The following is a 24,790-nucleotide window of genomic DNA, read 5'->3' as shown; positions in this document are numbered from 1 at the left end:
ATGAAGACCTTCCTTCAGCGACTTTATGTTAGTGGAGAAGGTAAGTTGTAGGAAAGGATATGGAGGTAGAGATGGAAAAAGTTAGAATGGAAAATGACTGATTTTTGTAAGTTGGGGTCAGTGAGGGTCTTTGCAGGCAGGTTAATGAGTTTGTCTTTATTCTATATGCAAAAGGAAGCCATTAAAGAAAGGCTTCAAGCAAGAGACATCATCAGACTTGTGTTTTAAGAAGATAACTAACTGGCAATGGAGTGGGAGATGGACTCGGGCAAGTCAAACTCGGGGAAGACCAGTTATAACCTTTCTGAAATAAAAAAGGCAAGAGATAATAAAAGCAGGTCACAGGACAAGCACAGTGGAAGGAAAAAAGGAGTGAAGACTTCTGGAGGCATTTCAGAGAGGCACTGATAGGACTTGTCAACTAATTGGATACAGAAGATTTCATTCTCTCCCCCACCCCCACCCTTCTGTGTGTGTGTGTGTGTGTATGTATGTGTGTGTGTGTGTGTATTTTTTTCTTCCTTCAAGTCCAGGCTGGTAAAATGAGAAAGTTGAGTTAAGAAACTAGTTTCAGAGGAAATTTAGAAATTCTACTTTTAGAATTCTGAACTGGTTCCTAAATTGGTACTCAAATAGTCTGTACCTCCAGATGGACATGCTTAGGAAGTTGTCAGAGGAATACGACATGTTTCGTAGGAGAGCTATCTCTGAATCCTGTAATAAAGTAAGCCCAGAAATCAAACGTTTCTCCCCCACCACCAACTTTTTCTTGTGTTTTCTTTCTCTCATTTGTTTCTGTAACTTTAATATACAAATAGAGCATTGAGTTAGTGATATATTTGCTAATAATATGAACCTCATTTTAATTTTTAAAAACACATGTGCACATAGCAATTAACTGCTTCTATGTTCGAAGAAGAAATATAATCTGAACTTGTCTCCCTCTGCTGGTTGCACACTGAAGTATCATAGGTCTTTTATAATAGAAATAGAAATATACAATAATAATTGGTTATGCACAAGTTTGGGGTTTTGCAGTTCATAATGCTTAGTGACACGCATAACTTTATATTTTATCTTCACTGTAACACTTTGAGATAAACAATGCAAGTGTTATCACCCCACTTGTCAGAAAAACACTTTGATTCCAACCCATTAAGCTCTCATTAATAAATTAAAGAAATCAGAGGAAAATCAGGAAACATATGTAATTAAAAGAATTGCATACCACTAAAGCAGGTAAAGACCAAGAAGATCTTCTTGTTCAGTCCCTCCATTTTACAGCTGAAACATGGAAGCCTAGAGCTTTACAGTTATTTCAGATCACCGACAGTATTCAGAGAGTACAACTCTCAAAACAGTACTCTTTCTATTGTACCATGCTGTCTGCTTAATACTATCAGGATATTAATCCTTTATGCCACAGATGAAACATTTACACCTTTGGCTGGACTGTAGTTTAGAAATGCCCATTTCTCTAAGGCTATATCTATACAGCAACAGAACAGTCCATAGCTAGAAACAAGCAAGTAAGAAACCAAAAAAAAAAAAAAAAAAACCAAGAAGTAGGTAAGTCAATTGAACAAATAGATAATAAGGCAAAGACCAATCCCCAATTACATGTTTGAATAGATTTTCGGTCTGTTCCACCTTGGGGGTCTAGAACCATAAGCAAGGTTTGAGATGATTTTCAGAGACACCAGAGCATCTCTTGTGTCAGCAGAAGAACTGGAGGAATTGCTCACCCTCCAACCACCTGTAGCACTCTTTTCTTCTTCCTTAAGATAGTATATTACAGCTCTCTGGCTACTCACCCAATATCCTATTCTCCAAAGTCATCTCCAAGCTTTTTTTTTTTTTTTAAGATTTTATTTATTTATTTATATTAAGACTTATTTATGTACTTACTTACTTACTTATTTATTTACTGTGACCTGAGCTGAAAGCAGATGCTTAACTGACTCAGCCACCCAGGTGTCCCCAAAGCCATCTCCATTCTTAATGGATATTACTATTTTCTCTTGGCAGATAAAAAAGCCAATTAAAATTATTTATTCTTGTGTGTGAGTGGTAAATTCTAACTTTTGAAAAGATGTGAATGTTATACAAGGGGAGTATCCTAAACCTCCAGTAAATTTCTGTTCAGTAGAAATAAGTAGAACTAGAGAAGGATTTTTGTTTGTTTTCAAATGGGAGAGTCCTTTAGTAAGGACTGACAAGAGATAAAAGCCTTTGAATCAACAACTGTGAAAGTAACTTAAAAGACCTAAAATTTAAAGTAAAAAGAGAATTTACATCATCTTAACCCATTAAATCATAATATCCCTTCACACAAGAAGAAAACTTAGCTTAGACTATCAACTCAATATATTGTAACTGTTAAAAAAAGTTCTTATACAGATGATAGATATTGGTCAGAAATAGAGAAATGCCAGTAAAATTTTATATGTATATATATATATATGTATATATATATATATACACACACACACACACACACACACATACACAAATAGAAACAAATATAGACAATTTGAAAACATTGACTACATTCAGTACACTTGGTAAATATTTCCAATACCCATATCCAACAACAATTTATCAGTTAAACTCCTTAAACAGACTTTTTTTTCCAGTAGCAAAATCAAAATTAGAGTGAGTCCTTTTCTTTAGTGGTGTTCTCTTTTTCTCTTGTAAGAAAGCATGCCAGAGTATTGATCTTAAGCTAGAATCAGGTTGGAAAGTGGCTTTAGAAGCCTTTTGTGATATTTGGAAGCAATGAGAATGAGCTGATACGAGGAATACTCGCTGTTTCAGGAAAAATAGGTTATAGTTAGAGCTTTGATGTAGAAAATATCTAGCTTGGATATAAGGACTAGACAGTTTGGAGAAGTAGGAAGATTGAGAAAATGATAAGCAGGTATGAAGATGTAGATCTGAAAGCACTAAGTGAACAAGAGGGAGTAGAAGACAACAGGGGTGATGAGAGAGGAAGATAATAAGTGAAAAGAAACTTGTAATATGATCTATTATTTCTTAAAATAGATAATTTTTATTCATCAGCTAATGTGAGACAGTCTAAATTTGGTACCTATTTTGATGTATGTAGTAAAAGAGTAAAATTATTTTTCTTGGGACAAAAATGACCACCTTGTTGTTAAGAAACAATACTAAATGATGGTCTGCAACTTCTTTCCATTCCTACTAATTTGACTTATGATATTTTTGGTTTATGATATTATTAATAGTTTGATTACTTAATTAAATAACAAGAATTTAATGATCAGTTCTGTGTAAGTATTCTGAAATACTTATTTCTGAAAGATATCCTGAAAGATCTATGGGAACCATTCACTATGGGCTCTTTGATAAGGTCTCTCAGTAATAAAAAACAATTTCAACCTTGTTAGGAAAAGAAGATCAACAAATAGATTGGTGAAAGATTCGAAAACAGTAAACAATCAAGTCTGAAATTTTGAGAAAAATTGCTTTAAATGCAAAGAAATTCAAACATGAGGCGTTCACTTCAACTTTTTACATGTCAGTCAATATACTAGGCACTGAGTTCACAAAGAAGCACGGGGGAAAACCCTGGCTCTTAGCTCTGAAATGAGATTACCAATGGTTGGACAATGACAATAAGTATGAACTGGACAAATGCTTACATGGTACTGTTTCCCATAAAGGAGGCCACCTAATCCACACTGGAGGGAAGGTTTTCTGAGGTGGCAACAGAGTTGTATCCTAAAAAAGAATTCACCTGAGGAGGTAATACATGAGGACTGGTCCTTAAGGTTGTTTGGGATGTTAACAGTTGGAAATGAGTGTGGAATAAAGTTCACGAGGGCAACCCAGAGGGATAAATGTTGAGTTAGGAGCCAGCATCCTGGAGCAAAGAAATATAGCAAGGAAGAAAGTGCCCCTGACCAGAAAGGATCCCTGCTGGAGAGTAGTATGAAATTCATTTGGATGAGGAGAAAGGAGATGAATTATAAAGTCTTAAAAGACAGGATGGGAGAAATCTATACTTAATACATCAGCACACAAGAAGTGTTTTATTTTCTTGGGCAAGGTTTTGAAAGTGGCCTTCGGTATAATAGTTGTGTAAAGCAGAGGACCCAATTAGGATACTATGTCCGTGACTCAGGCTTGAAAGGTAATGACCTTACAGCGAGAGGAGAGAAGGATAAATGTCAGGGATATAAAGGAAGAGTCAAAAGGAATCACTGACTAACTGAACACATGAAATGGGTAAGAGGAAGGTATCCAAAACGAGTCCTGTGAATCCCCTCTGGGTGTCTGGAGAATGGGGTTATCATTGCTAGAGTTCAGGGAGGTGAAAAAAGCAGAGTGTAGTATACTGGGGGAGGGGGAGGGGGAGGAACTAATTGCCTCTAAGCAGTAGCACTGCCATTCGTTAGCAACACTTACTAGAGGGACTATGCCTGTTAATGGATTTGGCTGCATTAGCTCGATTGGTATGAATTTCCCAGATGTGCATAATTAAGAAAGAAAAAAATTCCAAAAAGAAACCATATGATCCTTTCAGTATTCATGCTTATATTTATAATTATTCATAAATAAAATAGCATTAGTTATTCTCTAATATCCACTCTCCAAAAAAGTGATACACATAAAAAAAATCCAAAATATAGGTAACACCTGGGCTAAAGTGAACGTTCCTTACTAAAGGTTGATTATCCTAAATTTCCATCTTATATAACCCTAGGTTTTTTTAATGAGTTCTCACTAGATCTCATCCTCAAACTCTTAGAGTTCAAAATATCCCAAGGTATGCTCACTACACTTGTTTGTTCATCATAATCTTCTACCCTTGAGCTTTATTATAATCTATTTTCTTTATTATAATCTATTTCTAACTGGGGTCAGGCCATTTTTTAAAATTTTGTACATTTCAAGATGCATTTGGAATATCAAATAAAGTTATAAGATAGTTTTTCTAATGATAAATAAATAATGAGCTCTATGTTGGGTTTGTTAGATTTGTTTAAATATTAAAGAAGAAATTTACAAAAGTTAGTTATAAATATGAAGCAGGATTTTAAGAAAGGATCCAGTAGTGAAATACAGATTGGGGAGTCATCAGGATAAAGATGAGAGTTGAAGTGTGTGTGGGGGGGGTGTGGGTGTGTTTGAAAGAGTTAACGAAGATAAAGAAAAGCAGAGTCTGAGAATTGCACCATGGGTAAGACTTGCCATGCTGGAGTAAGAAAACAAGAAGCAAGAGAAGTTATTCCTGGAAAGCAGCAGATCCAGAGTGAATCCCCCTTCATCTGTAGAGCGCAAAGTGCTTCAGGGTTCATTTGTCTTCAGTTGGCACCTATTGCACTCCAGAGAGCTCTTTGAAGAAAGATGTCATAAATGTCAGGTATTTAGATAATAAACATAGAAACAATAATAGATACTCAAGGTCTTTAAATAGAAAGAGAGCGCTGCCTGTATTCATCACTAAGTGGTCTGGATCAATATCAAAGGACAATCAGAACCCAGGACAGAGAAAACTTAGGACATTCCTATGTATTGCAATAGAATGATAAACTCACTGAAGGAGAGGGGTGGTCTCTTCTCCAACCGTGTTTTTCTGTCTTATCCAAAGTTCCACTGGGACTGTCACGAATTCAACAGATGAGTAGAGAGATTCATCAACAGATGAATAGAGAGATGATTGCTATGTGTATAATGGGACTTCTATGTTTCCAAGAGAAATTTTAACATCATAGGCCGTAACTTAATCATTAGCAGATGATGGCCCTTTAAGAAGAGAGCAGCTTAAACACCTGTTTAATGTGTTTTTCTAGTAAACAACTGAAATGGAATCCAGTCCCTAAACTGCCATTTTATAAGTTATTCCAGTTTGTAAATACAGTTTGAGGTTCTGATTGTATCCAAGCATTTTACAAATGAATAGAATTGCCTTAGGTAATCAGCACTATAAATTCTTATTTTTTCCCCAAGAAGTATTTTAAATCTCAGTTGAAAAGATATGGAATATTATACACCCTCCCCACACACACACAGAGGCACATGTGCAAAAATACGTTCACCACAAATATATAAAAAAAAAAAAACTGGACAGTTGGTGACTTACTAACCAGTTAATTTTTATTCATTAACTCATTATTAATTCATCTAAAACCTAACAATGTAATTAGCATAGTTTAAATTTCAAGTTTTTTTCTTAGCAGTGCTCACGTTGCTTCCAGATGGGGCAAATGAAGTACCAGAGAACTGAAGATGAAACCTTGAGCTCCAAATCTTGGAGAGATGTTTGCAGAGGAAGGATAATATGTCTGGTGCTATCTTTGGTATTATATGTAGTTTCTGAGCTCAAGTTTTCATATTTGACAAATGCAAATCCTACAGATATTTAGATATGAGCAGAAGATTTGGTACATCCCCACTGTATTTCCAGCCATTCAATTCTCGCTGTCACCTGGAACTTGAAGCTGTGCACAGCACTGATTCTTTATCATCTCCACTTGCCTAGGCAGAGCCAGACAGAGTGTTATAATGTACTATATGTCAATGTCCTAAGTCTTAGCAGTGCCTTTTTTGATCTGAAGTTTGGTGGTGGGGAGAGGACTGAGGGGGAGTGTCCTTAATTTTTAAGGAAAAATGTTACATTTGTTTCCCAAGATATATGTGCTACAGAATAATAAAGAAATATGGAATGGAGAAATATTAAATTTTCAATTATCTTTCCTACTAATGAGAGTCAAAAATGTTTTCCCTTATATGAAATTTAAAAATCAGCTAGCTTGGGTCACTTTTCATAAACCATGCTTGTATCTCCTAAATTGTGAGTTTCAGATTTTAACTCTATCTCTTAGTTTTTTTCATTAGATGGAGCTCCAGCCATCATAGAATCTAGCCTTTGCATTTTACAAATGCAATAACTAAGATCCAGAGACTTTAAAAGTCTGGCTCAAGGTCATACAATGGATCCTAGCAAGGCTAGTACCAGAAAGCATTTCTTCATAATACTCAGTTCAGAACTCTGATTGAAATATGCTGACTTCTAGGACACATAAGTGTATGCACAAGTGTGTATCTGTTTGTGTGTAAGTGTGTGTTCTTTTGCTTGATGTGTTTTCTTAAGTAGACTATCCCTACCCCCTCCCCTAACTTTGTCACTCCAACTTTTCTTTAAGCAGCGAATTCTTACTCTTTAATCAAAACCCAGTTCAAATACCATCTATTCCTGTCCACTACTTTAACCTCCTAGAAAGCACTTGAAATGATTTGGTAGCACAGTTGTCAAACACATCAGATTTCTTTGCAAACATTTCTGCCTATTTAATTGGAATAGATTATAAACGAGTATCACTGCATCATAAACTCCTTAAGGATAGGAGTTTGAATGCCTTTGAATGCATGATGTGTATGGTGCTTGGTGATGGTGAGTGCTCCAAAAAACTTGTAGAAATAGCTTATTTCATTTAGACCAACTGAGCAAAAATGTTACCCTTCAGAGTAATTAGTGTAAGAATTATACCTGTACTATGTAGGCATCACATTGAATTTTATTTTAATTCCTCTTAAATACTTAGAAAGTATAATAAGGACCTAACCTTAATGAGTACTTTTGGGGATGCAGAGGCTGGAGACCAGGTTTTTGTTTTTGTTTTTTTCCCCAGAAGCAATGTTGGTCTATGCCCACAAATTTGATAACCTAGATGAAATGGACCACATCCTTGAAAGACAGAAACAACACTGGTACCTACATTTCTTGCTAAGTCTTATTCTAAAGAAATATTACCTATAACTTCTCAAGATCTATTGAAATCTTCTGCTATCTCCCTGTGTGATATTTCTCAGCCATTTATAGCTATTTGGTTAAAGTCATCAGAGACAACCTAAAATTTCAGGCCTCATCTTAAGTGAGTGATGCTTCAGTTAATGTTCTGTTCACTAGCCTGAAGATTTGCTTTTGGGGAATATCTGAACTATCACATCTATTCCTGTAAGACTAAAAATAGATTATTTAGAGAAGGCTACAATTTTAGAATGTATGAATGAGACCTTTGAGGACAAGACATAGAAGGGCCAGCCATCTAGTTCAGCTATGTCTGAAATGGCAGATTTTGCAAGATCATTTAACCTCGGCTATATGTCCATTCCTTGTCAGGCTGAAATATGACAGATCTTGATCATGGGGAATTTGGGGGAGAGGGTCACTCACACAGTGTTTGTTCTGTTTTAGCATGTAACATCTTTGTCTTTGCCCTCTGCTTTTGTTTTCACTTTTTCAGCTTCCCTACTCTTCTGATCCATATTCAGTTTAGTCCATATTCCCCAAATTTCCCTTCTTTGCATCCCTTTATCTTTTTTAGGACTATCTCTCTCTCTCTCTCTTTTTTTTTTTTAACCTCACCATTTACCCCATGTCTCACACTGGGCCATAAAAAAGGGAGTCATGGGTTTAAAAATGATCCACTATAGATACTTACAACATTTTGTATTTCTCTTTTTAATTCCTTACTTGGTTTTCAGTTATCAAGCACTCTTAATTAGGACTGTTTGAAAGTGAAAATACTAAACTCACCCTAAATATTCATATTTGACAAGGAAACAAAAAAAGGAGATAGGTACTATACAAAGTACTGGGGAAAATTTTTCGAAAAGACAAAGTCCTTGTCCTCAAGAACATCATACTGTAGTGGGTAAGGCAGACACACAAATTACTTTCTGCTTATGTGTGACCTGAGATTGAATTTCAAATTTTTGTTCTGTAAGTCATTGGCTCACGGAAATCAAGGATTCCAACTCTGCATTTTGATATATTAAGTGAGACAAAGAATGGAATATTAAAAAGAAATACTAAATTGGGAACAAAAGGTAATCCTTTTAGACCTTTATTAAAATTGGCATTGACTTTGAAGACCTGAGACTTTAGTGAGAAGGAGGAGATTTGGAGAGGTTCTAAAGCAGAGCCCCCAAAATGATTAAAGTGGTTAGAAACATTAGCAGATGCCCAACAGTTTGGAGCCAAGCAGATATTGTTGCTGGTTCAAATTAGAATGTGCCCAAGGCCTTAGGAAAACAGTTCTGTAAAGTTAATGTTAATGTTTTCAAACCATGAATGTCACCACAACTTCGTTTTCTTGACACTGCTTTAATCAGCCCCAGGCATTTCAACCTGCTGTCAGCCCCCTTGCAGAATTCCAGGCTTGCTTCATTCTTTGACACCAACTCAGCAAAGGCAGGATGTGATCAATGGTCTTTATTGCCATTCTTTCACCCTCTAGACTCAGTAACCCAGCCACAGGTTCTGATCTCCTATAATGTTCTCTACACTCCCAGCTTGGTTCTTCCAGAAGTAGCATTCGTAGCAAACCGATCGTAAAATCCAGCATATCAAACTAGAATGCAAATAAATGGCGAGTAACTAGATGCTCTGAGCCTCTTGCAAGAATGAGATTTCTCATGATATTGTGTATATGTATGTGTAGTATACATAGGTATATTGCTATAATTTACTATATATATTATATAACATATATTATTTTTAATTATTATATAATTATATCCTGTTATAATATAATATATATAAAATAATAGGTATTATAATATTATATATAATATAGATGATATATTAAGTGATGTCACTATAATATTATATAATATATGTATATAAGTAACTTCTAGGTGCTAGGTAATTTGTCCAATACTGGGAATACAAGGAAGAATTACAGATACTGTACCTCCATAGTTTAGTAGAACAGGGAATGTCATGCAAACTAGCACATTAGCATACCAGAAATTCGAGATATTAGGATAGACATTTACAGGAGGAAGACTGCAGACACAAAGGTGAGGCTGATTAAAGGGGAGGCTGTTCTCAAGATTCTGGAATAGGGTAAATAATTTCAAGGAAAATTCTATGGTTAAAAGGATGCCAAAGTTAAATACATTTCTTTTAATTGAGAAGAGGGAAGAGTGGGAAGAAAGTCACATATTAGACCACTCAGTTGATACTGCAAGCTGTTTAGTATGTCTAGAAGAAAACGATTAGTAGGAGTTCTAGAGAGTGTCACAGGAGTCAAGTAACAGATGACTTGCACTGACACCTACTAGCAACCAAAATGGAAGAGTGAAGATGTTAGAGGACAACATATACAATCATAGAGCCACACTTCCTCTGTAGCTTCACATAGATTTTTTGCCCACACTCTACTTATACTAAATACTTCATTTTCTTTCTACATCAGTGAAGTACAGTATAACTTGCCTGTCCAAATTAAGTATTCATTTTAGAGTCTGGCTCAGTTCTCTCCATAAGAAGGACTTGAAATAATTAAAAAAATTACTTAAATATTTCCTTCTATTTTCTCCCCAAATTGCTAAACCTAATACATATATTTTTTTTCTTCCCCTATTCCTCTTCATACCATTCTCATGCACACAGAGACATGTACATACTCACATAAACACATTTGTAGGGAGAATTAGGAAAGTTAGAGACAGACCAAAAAAAGGGAGGAGGGGAAAGACAGGAAAAAAAGAGAAGGGACTAGAAGTAAGGTCTTCAACTGCTTAGACAAGAGCTGAAACATAGTAGAATGACAGTTTTAGAGACCCCCCAAGACAGGAGTGTAGGAAGATCCTAAACTCACCTCCTCCCATGGACTACCAAGTCTACAGTTGCATATGTATCATTTCCCTCTGAAAACAAATGAACAGCTTCTCCCCAACAATAAATTAAAAAAAAAAAAAAAAACAATAAAAGAGGGGTAGGAGAGGCAGAGACACAGTCTTGCTAAAAACCCCTTACCTGGTATAGTTTTGTGTAATGGGAAGATATCCTACCAGTCTGACACTTTTCCTGGAGGATCAAGCGGTATGTATCCCACATCAATTACCCAACCTGTAGTATTTGTACTATGGAGAAAAACTCCTCTATGTCTGGCTTAAAGAACCAATGGGGATGATGTCCAAGGGACTCAAAGTGCTATAGAAAGCTGACATTCCCCTTTTAAATAGCTGGTATATGCTCCCACTTGTCTCAGGGCCCAGAGCAGCTGGGTGTGGGGGCGGGGGAGGAGGGTGACAGCAGTTTTAAGAGTACCTGGACTATATATGAAGGAAGTTCATTTGCTAATCTAAAGGCATATGCTAGAGAAGCAGGGGACAGTTGAAATTCCCTAGAGATGAAGGCACTGGTGGAGGCCACGTTTAAACTCTCCACCCACCCAACTAGCACAGGTGGGCGAGCTCTGATGAGTACGCTCCTGCCCCCTAGCAAAGACAGGTGGGAGCAAGCAGTTCTGGCTCTCTGCTGCAGCCTTGCTTAAACAGGTATATGGTGGTTGCAATATTCCCTCAACTCCCTGGTTGGGGCTGGAGAACATGAGCAGTCATGGCATTTTCCTGCTCTTGTTCTAAAGATGGCACACATACTGTACTCCTCACACCTGTGGGCACGCCCAGTCAAGACATTTTTCCCCCAATTGCCTTTCTGAAGCCAGCAAGCAAGCCCCCCGCCCCCCAACAAATTCTGCTTCTGCCTGATAAAGCCAGTGGACGCATGCAATTCACACAGGGGACAGTCTTTGATCATTTCACCTTAGTGGTCAAGGGGGCTGGGATTCCTGAGCTCCATGGAAATGTAACAATCAAGAAAATAGTTCTTAGCAGGTCACCTACCCCAAGGGACTACAAAGAAAACAGACTGAAACAAAAACCAGTCTTCCTGTGGTGGTGGGGGCGGGGGAGGTGGGGGGGCGGGGGGGGCTCACAAACAAACCTACTTAGTTATCCTGGAGCTTCAACCTAGGGGACAGATTTCAGAGTTCCCACACATCCAGAGGCTAAGGAGAAGCTTCTAGGGAATGTAAGCAGGAGACACCATCCTTGCACACAACCGTGATCTTGCTATAGCTCCACAAAACCTTCCAGAAAGTAGCTTATATACTCATTTGGAGACTTGTCCAAAGAGCACCTATAGATCTTCTGGTCTGGGAACCAGCAGGGATTATGATTGCAGTCCACAGGATGGTATATATTTCCATATTTTAAAAACTGCTGCTTGAGGGGTGAGCTTCTAATTAGCCAAAACTAGGTGCTAAATGAGATCCTCCCACCGCTTTTGGAATACTGATAGGTCTTGGCACACCCTCCGCAATGGTAATATATCAAGAATAAAGCAGTCTGTTGGGACAATCACACAGTTTTGAGAGAAAACAAAGAGCTAAGGCAAGATTGAATGTTTCATCACCTTCACAAAGCCCCTTCTCCAAGACTGAGAGAGGCAGCCATTCTAATATATAGAAACAACCACAGAGAGTTAAGCAAAATTAGGAAATGAAAAAATATGTTTCAAATGGAAAAAAAAAAAAAAGGAAAAACCTCAGAAAAATACCTTAATGATTTGGAGAAAGGTAATCTTATCTGATAAAAATTCAGGGTAATGGTCATAAGGATGCTCACCAAACTCAGGAGAAGAATACACAGTGACAACTTCAACAAAGAGATAGAAACTATAAAGCACCAAATATAAGTACAGAGCCAAAGAATAAAATGACTGAACTAAAAAATACACTTGAGGTATTCAACAGCAGACAGGGTGAAGTGGAAAAATAGATCAGCAGGCTGGAAGACAAAGCAATAAAATTCACCCAAAAAGAGCAGCAAAAAGAAATGAGCATATTTTTAAAAGAAGTTTACACAAGGGATCTACGGGACAACATCAAGTGGAAAAACATTCTCAACATAAGGGTCTCAGAAGGAGAAGAGATAGAGAAAGGGGCAGAAAATTATTTGATAAAATAATGACTAAAAACTTCCCAAACCTAAGGAAGGAAACAAATATCCAGGTCCACGAAGCCCAGAGAGTTCCAAATAAGATAACCCAAAGAGATCCACATCAAGACACAATAATTAAGACGTCAAAAGTTAAGGATAAAAAGAGAATTTTAAAAAGCATAAGAGAAAAACAGATTGATACATATGAGGGAAACCCCACAGGGCTATGAGCAGATTTATCAGCAGAAATTCTGCAGGCCATACTAGAGTGCCATGACATATTTGAAATGCTGAAAGAAAAACACAGAACAAGCAAACAAAACAATTTCCAGTGAAGACTACTTATTCGGCAAGGTTATCATTCAGAATTGAAGGAGAGATAAACAGTTTTCCAGACAAGCAAAATCCAAAGGAGTTCATCCCTACTAAACTGGCCTTAAAAGAAAAATTAAAGGTATTTCTTTAAACTGAAATAAAGGTCACTAATTAATAAGAAGAAAAACATCCAAAAGTAAAAATCTCACTAGAAAAGGTAAATATGTAGTAAAAGTGGTGGATTTTTTGTAATGTGTTTTGTAATTTAATTTTGTAATTAGTTTTGTAATGTGTTCAAATTTAAGTTGCTATCAATTTAAAATAGATTATTTTATAATAGGATGATATATATAAACCTCATGGTAACCCAAAGTAAAAACTTAGAGCAAATACACAAAGGGAAAATGGGAAGTTTTTCTAATAACAAAGGAACAAAGAGGAACTATAAGAACTATAAAAATAGCCATCAAACAATTAACAAAATGGCAATAAACACATACCTATCAATAATTAGTTTATATACAAATGGACTAAGTTTCACAGTCCAAAGAGTGGCTAAATGGATTAAAAACAAAACAAAACAAAATACATCTATATACTGTCTACGATAAGAAATTCACTTTGAAAGTAAGGACACACACATACTGAAAGTGAAGGGATGAAAAAAGACAGTCATACAAATGGAAAAAAAAATAATAAAAGTTTGTAGAGCTATACTCACAACTAAAATAGATTTTAAAACAAAGACCATAACAAAGAGCAGCACTACATAGTGATAAAGGAGTCAATCCAGCAAGAAGATATAGCATATATAAATATATATGCATCCAATATAAGAGCACCAAAATATTAAAAAAATATATATTTATGGACATAAAAAAGTGTTGACAGCAATATAACAGTAGGGGACTTTAACACCCCACTTATATCAATGGACAGATCATCCAAACAGAAAATCAAGAAGAAAACATTGGCTTTAAGCAACACTTTAGACCCAATAAATTAAATAAGATGTACACTGGACATTCCATCCAAAAGCAGAACACACAGTCTTAGATGCACATACAACATTCTCCAAGATAGATCACCAGTTAGGTAATAAAATAAATCTCAAGAAATTCAAGAAGTTTGAAATAATATCAAGCACCTTTTCCAACCACACTGATTTGAAATCAGGAAACAATTACAAGAAGGAAACTGGAAAAACTACAAATATGTGGAGATAAAAGAATATGTTACTGAACAACAATTGGGTCATTGGAGTAATCAGTCAATGGTAGAAAGATAAATCTTTTTCTATAAGATCAGGAAGAAGACAGTGATACCCACTCTTGTCAGTTTTACTCTACATAGTATTGGAAGTCCGAGCCACAACAATTAGGCAAGAAAAAGAAAAAAAAAAAAAAAGGATAAAAATTAGAAAGAAAGAAGTAAATCTGTCACTATTTATAGATGACATGATACTATAAAGAAAACCATAAACACTCCACCAAAAAACTGTCAGAACTAATAAATTAACTCATGAAGTGGCAGGATACCAAACTGATATATAAAAATCTGTTGTCGGGGCGCCTGGGTGGCTCAGTGGGTTAAAGCCTCTGCCTTCAGCTCGGGTCATGATCTCAGGGTCCTGGGATGGAGCCCCACATCAGGCTCTCTGCTCCGCAGGGAGCCTGCTTCCTCCCCTCTCTCTCTGCCTGCCTCTATGCCTACTTGTGATCTCTCTCTCTCTCTGTCAAATAAATAAAATCTTAAAAAAAAAAAATCTGTTGTTATTTCTATACACTAATAACAAACTATCAGAAATAGAGATAAACCAATCCCATTTACAGTTGCATCAGAAAGAATACCTAGGAATAAATTTAGCTAAGGCGGTGAAAGAATTGTACACTGAAAATTATGATATTGATTAAAGAAATTGAAGAAGACACACAAATAAATGTAAAGATTTTCTGTGTTCATGGATTCAAAGAATATTGTTAAAATGTCCACAGCACCCAAAGCAATCCATAGATTCAATGAAATTTTATCAAAATCCCAATGATATTTTTCAGAGAATTAGAATAAGTAATTGTAATATTTATATGGAATCACAAAAGACCTCAAATAGCCAAAACAATTCTGAGAAAGAAGAACAAAGCCGGAGGTATACTACCTGATTTCAAACTATACTACAAAGCTATAGTAATCAAAACAGTATGGTTGGCATAAAAACAGACATATAAATCAAGAAACAAAATAGGAGTCCCAGAAATAAGCTCATACATATATGGTCAATTAATTTATGACAGAGGAAGTAAGAACATACAATGGGGAAAGGACAGTCTCTTCAATAAATGGTGTTGGAAAACCTGAACAGCCACATGTGGAAGAGTGAATCTGTGCCACTATCTTACACCACATACCAAATTAATTAATTAATTCAGAATGGATCAAAGACTTGAATGTAAAATCTGAAACCATAAAGCTCCTCAAAAAAAAAAAAAAAAGTAGATGCCAAGCTCCTTAACATCAGTGTTAATGATGTTTTTTGTTTAGTTTCATTTTTTTGTTTGTTTGTTTGTTTTGTTTTTGCATCTGACTCCAAAGGCAAGGGCCACAAAAGCAAAATTAAAAAAAAAAATGAGACTACATCAAACTAAAAAGCTTTTGCACAGTGAAGGAATCCATCAACAAAATGAAATGGCAACCTTCTGGATGAAAGAAAATATCTGCAAATCATATTCCAATAAGGAGTTAATATCCAAAATATATAAGAAAACTAATACAACTCAATAACAGTAAAAAAAATATTTCCATTAAAAATGGTCAGAGGATATAAATAGACATTTTTTCCAAAGAAGACATACTATGACAGGCAAATGAAAAGATGCTCAACGTCACTGGTCATTACAAATCACTAGTCAAAAATAAATCTAAACTACAATAAGATAACACTTTAAACCTATCCGAATGGCTATTATAAAAAAAAAAAAAAAAAAAAAAAGGAGAAGAAATAAGTGTTTTTGAGGATGTGGGAAAAAAGGGAAACTTTATACACTGTTGGTAGGATTCTAAACTAGTAGAGCCACTATGGAAAACAATATGGAATTTCCTCAAAAACAACTGAAAATAGAACTACTATATGATCCAACAATTCCACTACTGGGTATCTATCTGAAGAAAATGAAAACATTAATTTGAAAAGGTATATGTGCCCCTATGTTAACTGCAGCATTATTTGCAGTAGCCAAGATAAGGAAATAACCTAAGTGTCTACCAGTGAACAAATGGATAGAGAAAATGCTGGTGAGATCTATCTGTCTGTCTATCTATCTATCCTACTCAGTCATTAAAAAAAAAAAAAAAAGTGAAATCTTAACATTTGTGACCTAGAGATGGACCTAGAGGGTACTACACTAAGTGAAATAATTCAAACAGAGAAAGACAAAAGACTGCATGATTTCACTTGCATGTGGAGTGCAAAAAAACAAAACAAACAAAATAAAACCCAGATTCATAAATACAGAGAACAGATTGGTGGTTGCCAGAAGGAAGGGGTGGAGGAAGGTGAAATGGGTGAAGTACAAACTGCCAATTATAAAATCAGTAAGTCATGGAAATGTTATGAACAGCATGAGGAATATAGCCAATAAATATTGTATTAACTTTGTATGGTGACAGATGGTAACTAGACTTACTGTGGTGATGATCTCACAATGTATACAAATGTAGGATCACTATGTTGTGTACCTGAAACTTGTATAATATTGTATGTCAATTATACCTCAATAAAGAGAGAGAATGGCAATTCCTTTTACTCATCATTTGCCCCTATTAGCCATAAAATAACCTGACTTTCTAAGATCACAAGGGATAACAAGTGAGATTTCAGCCAAATATCTGATTTTTAATCCTTAGTGAAAGCATCTGATCTGAAAACCAACAAAACTGGGTGTTACAGAAACTTGAAATATTTGAGCAGACTTTTAAAATTCAGAATATTTAAAATACTTCTCAAGATTAAAAATACATATATTTTAACATCTAGTTTCATGGACTTGTTACTGCATATACAATATACAGATGAGAGCTGTCAGAGAACTATCATATAAATGTGTTTTTCCCATCCAAAGCTCTATTTCTTCATTTCTTCTCTCAACTCTGTAGCCCATCTGGAAGTGTAAAGACCACTGGGTGAATTCAAACTTGGAAATTGAAATTTCGGCCTTGAATAAAAGGTGAAAACGTTCAGAATTTCCCACTAGCTTTAAAAGCCCCAAATGGTAACAATCCTATTCGGAAATTCAGACAAGAGCTGGGTGAACTTTTTGTATAAAGCACTGTTGATTAGCATTTTGCAAAATTCTTTGGGAAAAAAATGATGACTTTATTGAAAAGACAGGTAGCTCCTTCCCCACCTACCCTCCAAATCCTCCTTTACTCATGGATGCAAAAGTCTGAATGACCTGGTTAGATGTCTGTCCAACTTCCTCTTGCTAGGAGTGAACCACCGCATTCAATATTTCCCTATGAGAAGTTTACTGAATTATTAGGCAAAGGAGGGAAAGAATGGGACAAAGAAGCTTGAGTGAACATGAACTGGCAGATATAATATCCCTAACAACATATTGTTGGGACGCGTTGGGTCATTTCACCCTTTTGAGTCACAGATTTTATCAGACTGCATTGATTATTAATGAATATGCAGAGTTCAGTCTTCTGATCCAAGTTATTTTCAGGAGTATTTTCATGGTTCCTCTTCCTACTATAGTTGATCCTTGAACAACACTGGTGTTAGGGGCATCCCCCAAACAGTTGAACATCTGTATATAATTTTGACTCCCCCAAAACTTAACTAATAGACTACTGTTGAACAAAATCCTTACCAATAACAAAAACAGTCAATTAACACATATTTTTATGTTATGTATATTATACACTGTATTCTTATAATAAAGTAAGCTAAAGAAAAAATGTTATTAAGAAAATCACAAGAAAGAAAAAATACATTTACAGCACTATTCTGTATTTATAAAAAAAAATTGTGCATAAGTGTACCTGTACAGTTCAAGCCCATGTTGTTCAAGAGTCAACTGTACACTTATATGTTTCTAAGATAAATACTGATTTGGAGAAAATTCCTTCCTCATGAACTCATCTTTCTTTTACGGTGAATACTGTTTCTAGGTGTTTGTTGGCACACCCGTCAGTCAACAATAAGCTTGGTCAACAACCAGCTACGTTTTCCAGTTGATCTTTTAACATCCATATTGATTCCCTTCTCAGATTTCAAACATTTCTAGGATTGTTTTAATCTCAAAAGTAACCCATCAGATGTCATCCACTTTCCTAGTTTTCAGAGTATGATCTTCAAAATTTTTTATTTTTAAACAGATGATCCAAGGCCACAGTGAGGAATGGGGGCAAAAGAATGCCAAGAAAGATTTCAACAAAAGAAACAATACTTTACACTGCTTTTAGACACTGAAGTACCACTTTCAATTTTATTTGATAAAAGATATTTTTGTTAGTGGATGAGAAATTCTGGTCTAAGAGATTCAGCAACTTGATTGAGATCACTGAGCTAATGACAGAACCAGGCTTAGAACCAGGTATCTAGAATCTCTACCTAGAAGTAATTCTGCCACTCTACGTCTGACTCTTCTAATTCTTCTTTCTATCCTGTTAACATCTATTTATCTCTTTTTAAAAAAAATTTCCCATTCTTCCTTCCTTTTGCACTTTATAGTTTTATCTAGAGCATCTTGTTTTAGTTTCTCTAGGTAGTTCACTGAATATCTTTTTTTCTCAACAATTCTGAGGATACTAGCCCATTGGCAAAAGACTGGAGGGGTCATTGTTATCATTAGCAATATTATTGTCTTTCAAATGGATATTTTATTTAGAGATGTTCACCTTTCATAGATTTACACATTAATTATATTAGTATGAACTCATATACCCTTATAAAGTATACGAAAAGGGTATGAAAACTAAGACCCCCAAAACAACTTGCCCATTGGCTCACAGCTATTCAGAAGAACAAGTAGGGTTGGAATCCTGTTTTCTGTTTCCACTCTTTCCACTTGAGTATTCCAAATGAAGAGAAGGATTGGGGTGGGGGTGTGGGGTTGTGTTAAATTCCTATCTGCAGGGGCTATTAGCCTCCTTTTCCTTGACATTTCAAATGACTTGGTTCTTACTAAATCATTCATGCATACACTTACAAATTACTCCTTCACCTTGCCAACCTTGCCACCAATCTGCTAGAGCAAGACCAAATGGCCATAAGTTCCTTCATAAACTTTTCCCTACAATCTACATGGTTGATTGCCTTCTCATCTAAACATTGTTTAAATTTTGACAATGTTTTCAACATAACTGATTCTCTTTTGACTCTCATCAGCCCTACATTTTTTTCTTCCACTAGATTTTTATCCAATTAGTCACCCTACTCATACCAGGATATTTCATTTGGTGAACAACCCTCTGTAATATACTATCCAGGACTTGATTTTATCTTCGCCCTTTTGTAGAGACTCTAAATCTTCATCTGAATATTCAGTCCAGCAAGCATAAGAGATTGGAAGAATGACCAGTAGCCAAACATGAAGCAGATGCTCCTTTACAGACGGTAACAATGGCAGGAGAAGGCAAATTTCCTAGTATGGCATATAAATAACTCCAATATAACACGTACATACATTCAGTTAGATATATATAAGATTTATAGGTATATAAAATAAATCTCATGCAGCTTCTGAATCCCTACCCTCCATAACATATAGGATGCAGAGAACAGAGAACACCCCAAATTAGAAGGAGCAATATATTTGTGGAGAGCTACATCCATTTCCTAGATCCTCCAGCTGAGGGAGGCACATAAATGGTAGTGATACTAATAAATCCTAATCTAAAGCTCATGCTCTTTGCCCTAGAGCAGGCAGCTGGAAGGTTAGAGGTATCAATTTGAACACCTGCTGAAAGGTAAGGAACTTCTCTATAGTATGAGCAATTCAATTTTCTATTGAAAACTGGTTTTCTTTCAGGAATCGGGGTAAAAAGCCATTTCTGGGTCAGTCATGGCAAAATGATTATAATCACGTTGCTCTATTGCTTGATTAGGTCACTATTCACTAATGCCCTGAAACCATCAGGTTCTTTGAGCTGTCATTTCGTACCCCATACCACTTGTGGTGAGCTTCCCTGTATCTAGTTTAGAAAGCCAGTTCAAGGCAGAAGGTGGTTTTCTTTCTCTACTATAAAAAGAGTTTTGGGTCACGGGTGGTTGCCTTCTCACTGTGCTTTTAAAAGAAGAGAGAAAGTGCCGTCCGTTTGCTGGGAGCAAAAATACGTTCTTTTTCATCTGAAACCATTCCTTGCATCTCACTAAATATTACTGAGCATCTAACAAGTAGCCTGTAGTCTTACCCATCTGCAACAGTAAACTGAATATATTAAGAAAACCTCTTCAGACTAGTGGAACCCAGCAGCCTAGGAAGCTTTGGGGAATAAAATATCTGACAGCAGGTGGCCTAAGTAGACCAGCTGTATGGCTATACATAGGAACTGCCACTTAACAAGTTAGGGCTTGTTCCCATAGCTTGTGGGAAGTTGGACACATTCTTCTCCCTTTAGACTCTCTGGGCTATACAGGAAAAATAGGCATTTCATTATGTCCTATGCCTCCTTAATCATGTGATTTTAAGTTGCTCTAAGACGTAACAGTTTCATGTGAAGGAATACAAATGGCAGTCCCAGGACATACTGGACCATTGACCCATTGTTCATATGTCAGTAGTCTCCTTCTCCTTTGTGAATAGTCAGTTACCATGGTAACCAGTAGCCAAAGTTTATTAGTGTTTGTTTAAAAGGTGATTTATAAGCATAGAAATAATTGGCTGCTCATTAACAGGTGGGGCTCCTGAACTCAGCTGCCTTTGGCAATTATCTACAGGATTTAAGAGTTGTGCCCCTGTCCGCCGCCGCTGCCTGTCTGTTTGGCTCAGAGAGTATCAACCTTGAAAACAAGGCAAAAAGAAAACAATCCATCAGCGGGGTAGGTGGAGCAGACCTTGTGACCGATATTGGTTGCTTGCCTAGCAGAGTGCACAGGAGAAGATGGGAGGGAGTACAGGTCGCCCACTTTCAGTTCTTCCTTCAGAAAATGTGCGTACTATATCGTGAAAACTGTTGTTTCTCAGCAAATTCATTAGGAATGGAGCCAGACTTATGCATAAGTTGTTGTTTATACTGGAAGAGCCCCTTATCTAAAAATACTTCCCTGAACCAGCAGTCACAGGATCTGAAAGTGCATCAGAATAGATGTATTATTTTCAGTGGGGTGTGTGTGTGTGTGTGTGTGTGAGAGAGAGAGAGAGAGAGATTGAGAGTGCTAGACAGAGTTGTATATCGTTCGGGGGTGTTAGAGGAGAATGAAGCTGAGAGAAATGGAGTATTTCAGTACTCCTAATGGTAGGAAACATGTTAACCTTGCTGCTGACCACATTCTTAGTAATTGGAGAGACCCCGGATACCCTGAGAAAACCTAAGAAAATATAGCTGTGGATCAGAGTCACAGTTCTTCCAGACTGCAATTTTGACAGGCTAGACCTCACTTAGATGATTCTGGGGTTTGGGTTTTTTTTTTTTTTTTTTTTAATTTTTAAAGACCCTTTCCCACTTCTAATTTTTTCCCACAATTTTGGAGTTTTTGAATAATTGTTAATAAAAAAGATACACTTATTGGGGGCACCTGGGTGGCTCAGTGGGTTAAAGCCTCTGCCTTTAGCTCAGGTCATGATTCCAGGGTCCTGGGATCGAGCCCTGTATAGGGCTCTCTGCTCAGCGGGGAGCCTGCTTCCTTTCCCCTCTCTCTGCCTGCCTCCCTGCCTACTTGTGATCTCTGTTTGTCAAATAAATGAATAAAATCTTAAAAAAAAAAGATACACTTATTGAAGCATACCATGCACTCATTCATCTTCTTAATCTATATAGCTTACTACTCCTATTATTATTATTACTTATTGTTATTTTGACTTGAAGTATGTGAGAAGAAGGGAGGGGGAAAACAGGACAATTACTGGAAGATACCACAATGGTAACAAAATGTAAGAGAGATTCTGAAGAGGGAAAGACTTTAAAGAGCGAGATTAAGAAGAGAGAAAAACTGGAGACTAAAAAAGATGTTCCATCTGGTTTCTGCAGCTTCTTTCTTTCATTTTTAGACAATCTCAGGAGCTGAGAACAAGGCACAGTTGGCCAGTGCTGCTTGAGGAATGACATAAAGAAAGGTAAGCGAATCAGCTGTGCATTGCCCTGTAGGACATTTCATCAACTCCAGGGGGTATACAGACCAGAAATGAGAGTGTATATCTCCGTGCCAGAGGGGCTGATTACCCCTTCAATTGTTTTAATTTATGTAACAGCATATCTTCTCCCCCACTCAACTAAGTGCCTAATTCCACCGATGAAGCACCTACCTCACCAGTAACTTTGAAAGTGTTATTCAGGTTGATTAAACACTACTCTATTTATGGAAATACCTTTTGTTTTAATAATTGGTAGTGGTTTTTAATTCCACCATCTACAAAGTGTGTGTATGTGTGTGTGTGGGGGGGTCATTATCTTGATCCTCTATCTTGCTGAGATTTTTGAACACATTCTATACTTTCTGAAGAAAACTCTATTACAAATAAAAAAAAAAGTAAATGGACTTCATATAACTTTTTACTATGTTTTAGGCTTCACTCTAAGTGCTTTATATAACTCATATAATCCTCAAAAAAATTTACAAGTTGGGTATCATTACTATCCCCTTTTTTACATGTGAGGAAACAGAAGGTTAGAAAGAACTTGGGGCACCTGGGTGGCTCAGTTGATTAAGCAACTGCCTTCGCCTCAGGTCATGGTCCTTGAGTCCCGGCATGAAGTCCCTCATCAGGCTCCCTGCTCAGTGGGGAGTCTCCTTCTCCCTCTGACCTCATGCTCTCTCTCTCACTCTGTCTCTCTCAAATAAATAAATAAAATATTTTTAAAATGAGATTAAAAAAACAACTTGCTTAACAATATAGAAAGGAACAAATTAGGAACAGACCTAGAATTTGAAAACTTCACTCAGGACAGCCTGCTCTTCTGCATCTCTTTATTCCTATGAAGTAGGAAGTTAAAAGAGAATGTAACTCTCACCATAACAAGCCAAACAAATTATGTGAGGTACTAAATTAATTTTCCTGAGTCCCTGAGAAAAGCAACATTGAAAGACTCTTTAAATATGCCAAATTCCAGTGATTACTTCATAGGAGAAAAGACACACAAAGCTACTTTCCTTGGCTGAGTCGCAGGAAAAGAAAACTTTCTCCATAGACCAAAAAGCAGCAGAATCTTTAACATTATTTTAAGGCCTGTATGTGGGCTGTCAAGAAAGACTGGAATTCTGAGACTCCTAGTGAAGTCACAGAATAAATCTGCACTCACTCACCAATTCTACTGCCTGGGTCTTTACTGACTGTTCAGGAGCAGTTCTCCACAGGCTAGAAGGCAGGGGAGGAGAATTGAGAGGGATTGATTTCAACTCAAGATTTCCACTTCAATAAGCTGGAGACAGTGTTCAGAGAGGGACTGCTTTGAGGCATTCTGGGAAGAGAAAGATCTTCCTGGGCATACAAAGTCTTAGTGGGCTGGAAGAGAGCAAAGGAAACTTCCTAGAAATACAGAGAGCTGCAAGTGCTACAAAAGCAGAAATCTTCATGTTTTAAAGAGCTAGCACTGGGCAGAGAAGCAGAGAAATATATGGATCTCACTAGGGCTCAGACCCCAAGTCTGCAGGGTTTCATTCTAATTCCACTTACAAAACATTTAAAGCCTGTGGTCAAACTGAAGCTGCAACAAATCCCAAACACATATCAACTAGAGACCAGACTTATTTAGCTCTCCATTCTAGATCTTTTATAGAAATAAATATGATTTACATCTATTGTTTGTATTGTTTACTTACACAAACTACCCTTAGTGCCATAAAATTTGCATGAAAAATAAGATATGTAAATCATGTCCAAAAGAGAATATATGGAGAGAAGCAGAACCAGAGATGGCCCACATGTTGGAATTATCAGATATTTTAAATAAAATATGTGGAATTTTTTACATGGAATGTAAAGGAGGAAGCAGGAAAAGTAAGCAATGTGAGTAAAGAGATGGGGGATTTTAGCAGAAACATCTTAAACAAATCTATTGAAAATTCCAGAAAAAATACAATATCATAAATGAAGGACTTATTCAGTTAATTTAACAGCAGACTGGAATCTGAAAAGAGGAAGTATCTTGGAAGACAGATCAATAGAGCTCCTGGTGCTGCTTGTGTGTGCTGGTTCAGGTGAGGGCCTGACCTCTTTATGAAGTGGCAGCCAGGGATAATGTGGCACATACCCTGGCAGATGAAAAGCCCAAGGAAGGAGTCAAGTTTGGGAGCAAGGATCATGTTAATTTGAAGGCGTTGTGTCTGGATGGTTCTGTGGTGCCATTTAAGATTAAGAGGCACACAGCACTTAGTGAACTAATGAAAGCCCATTATGAACAATAGGCTTATCAATGAGGTTCATCAATGAGGCAAATCAGATGCCAAAGGGATGAGCAGCCAATCAATGAAACAGACATTCCTGCGTACTTGGAGATGGAGGATGAAGATACAATTGATGTGTTCCAGCAGCAAACAGGGAGTGTTTACTAA

At 36.6% G+C, this 24,790-nt stretch overlaps 1 pseudogene; it reads left to right on the top strand.

Moving 5' to 3' along the window:
* LOC111146311 lies at window positions 1-24,790 on the top strand (annotated as a pseudogene).

This window comes from Enhydra lutris, unplaced genomic scaffold (assembly GCF_002288905.1).
Source record: "Enhydra lutris kenyoni isolate GAN:26980312 unplaced genomic scaffold, ASM228890v2 scaffoldscaffold2, whole genome shotgun sequence".
Lineage (NCBI taxonomy): Eukaryota > Metazoa > Chordata > Mammalia > Carnivora > Mustelidae > Enhydra > Enhydra lutris.
This window is presented reverse-complemented; position numbering and strand designations above follow the sequence as displayed.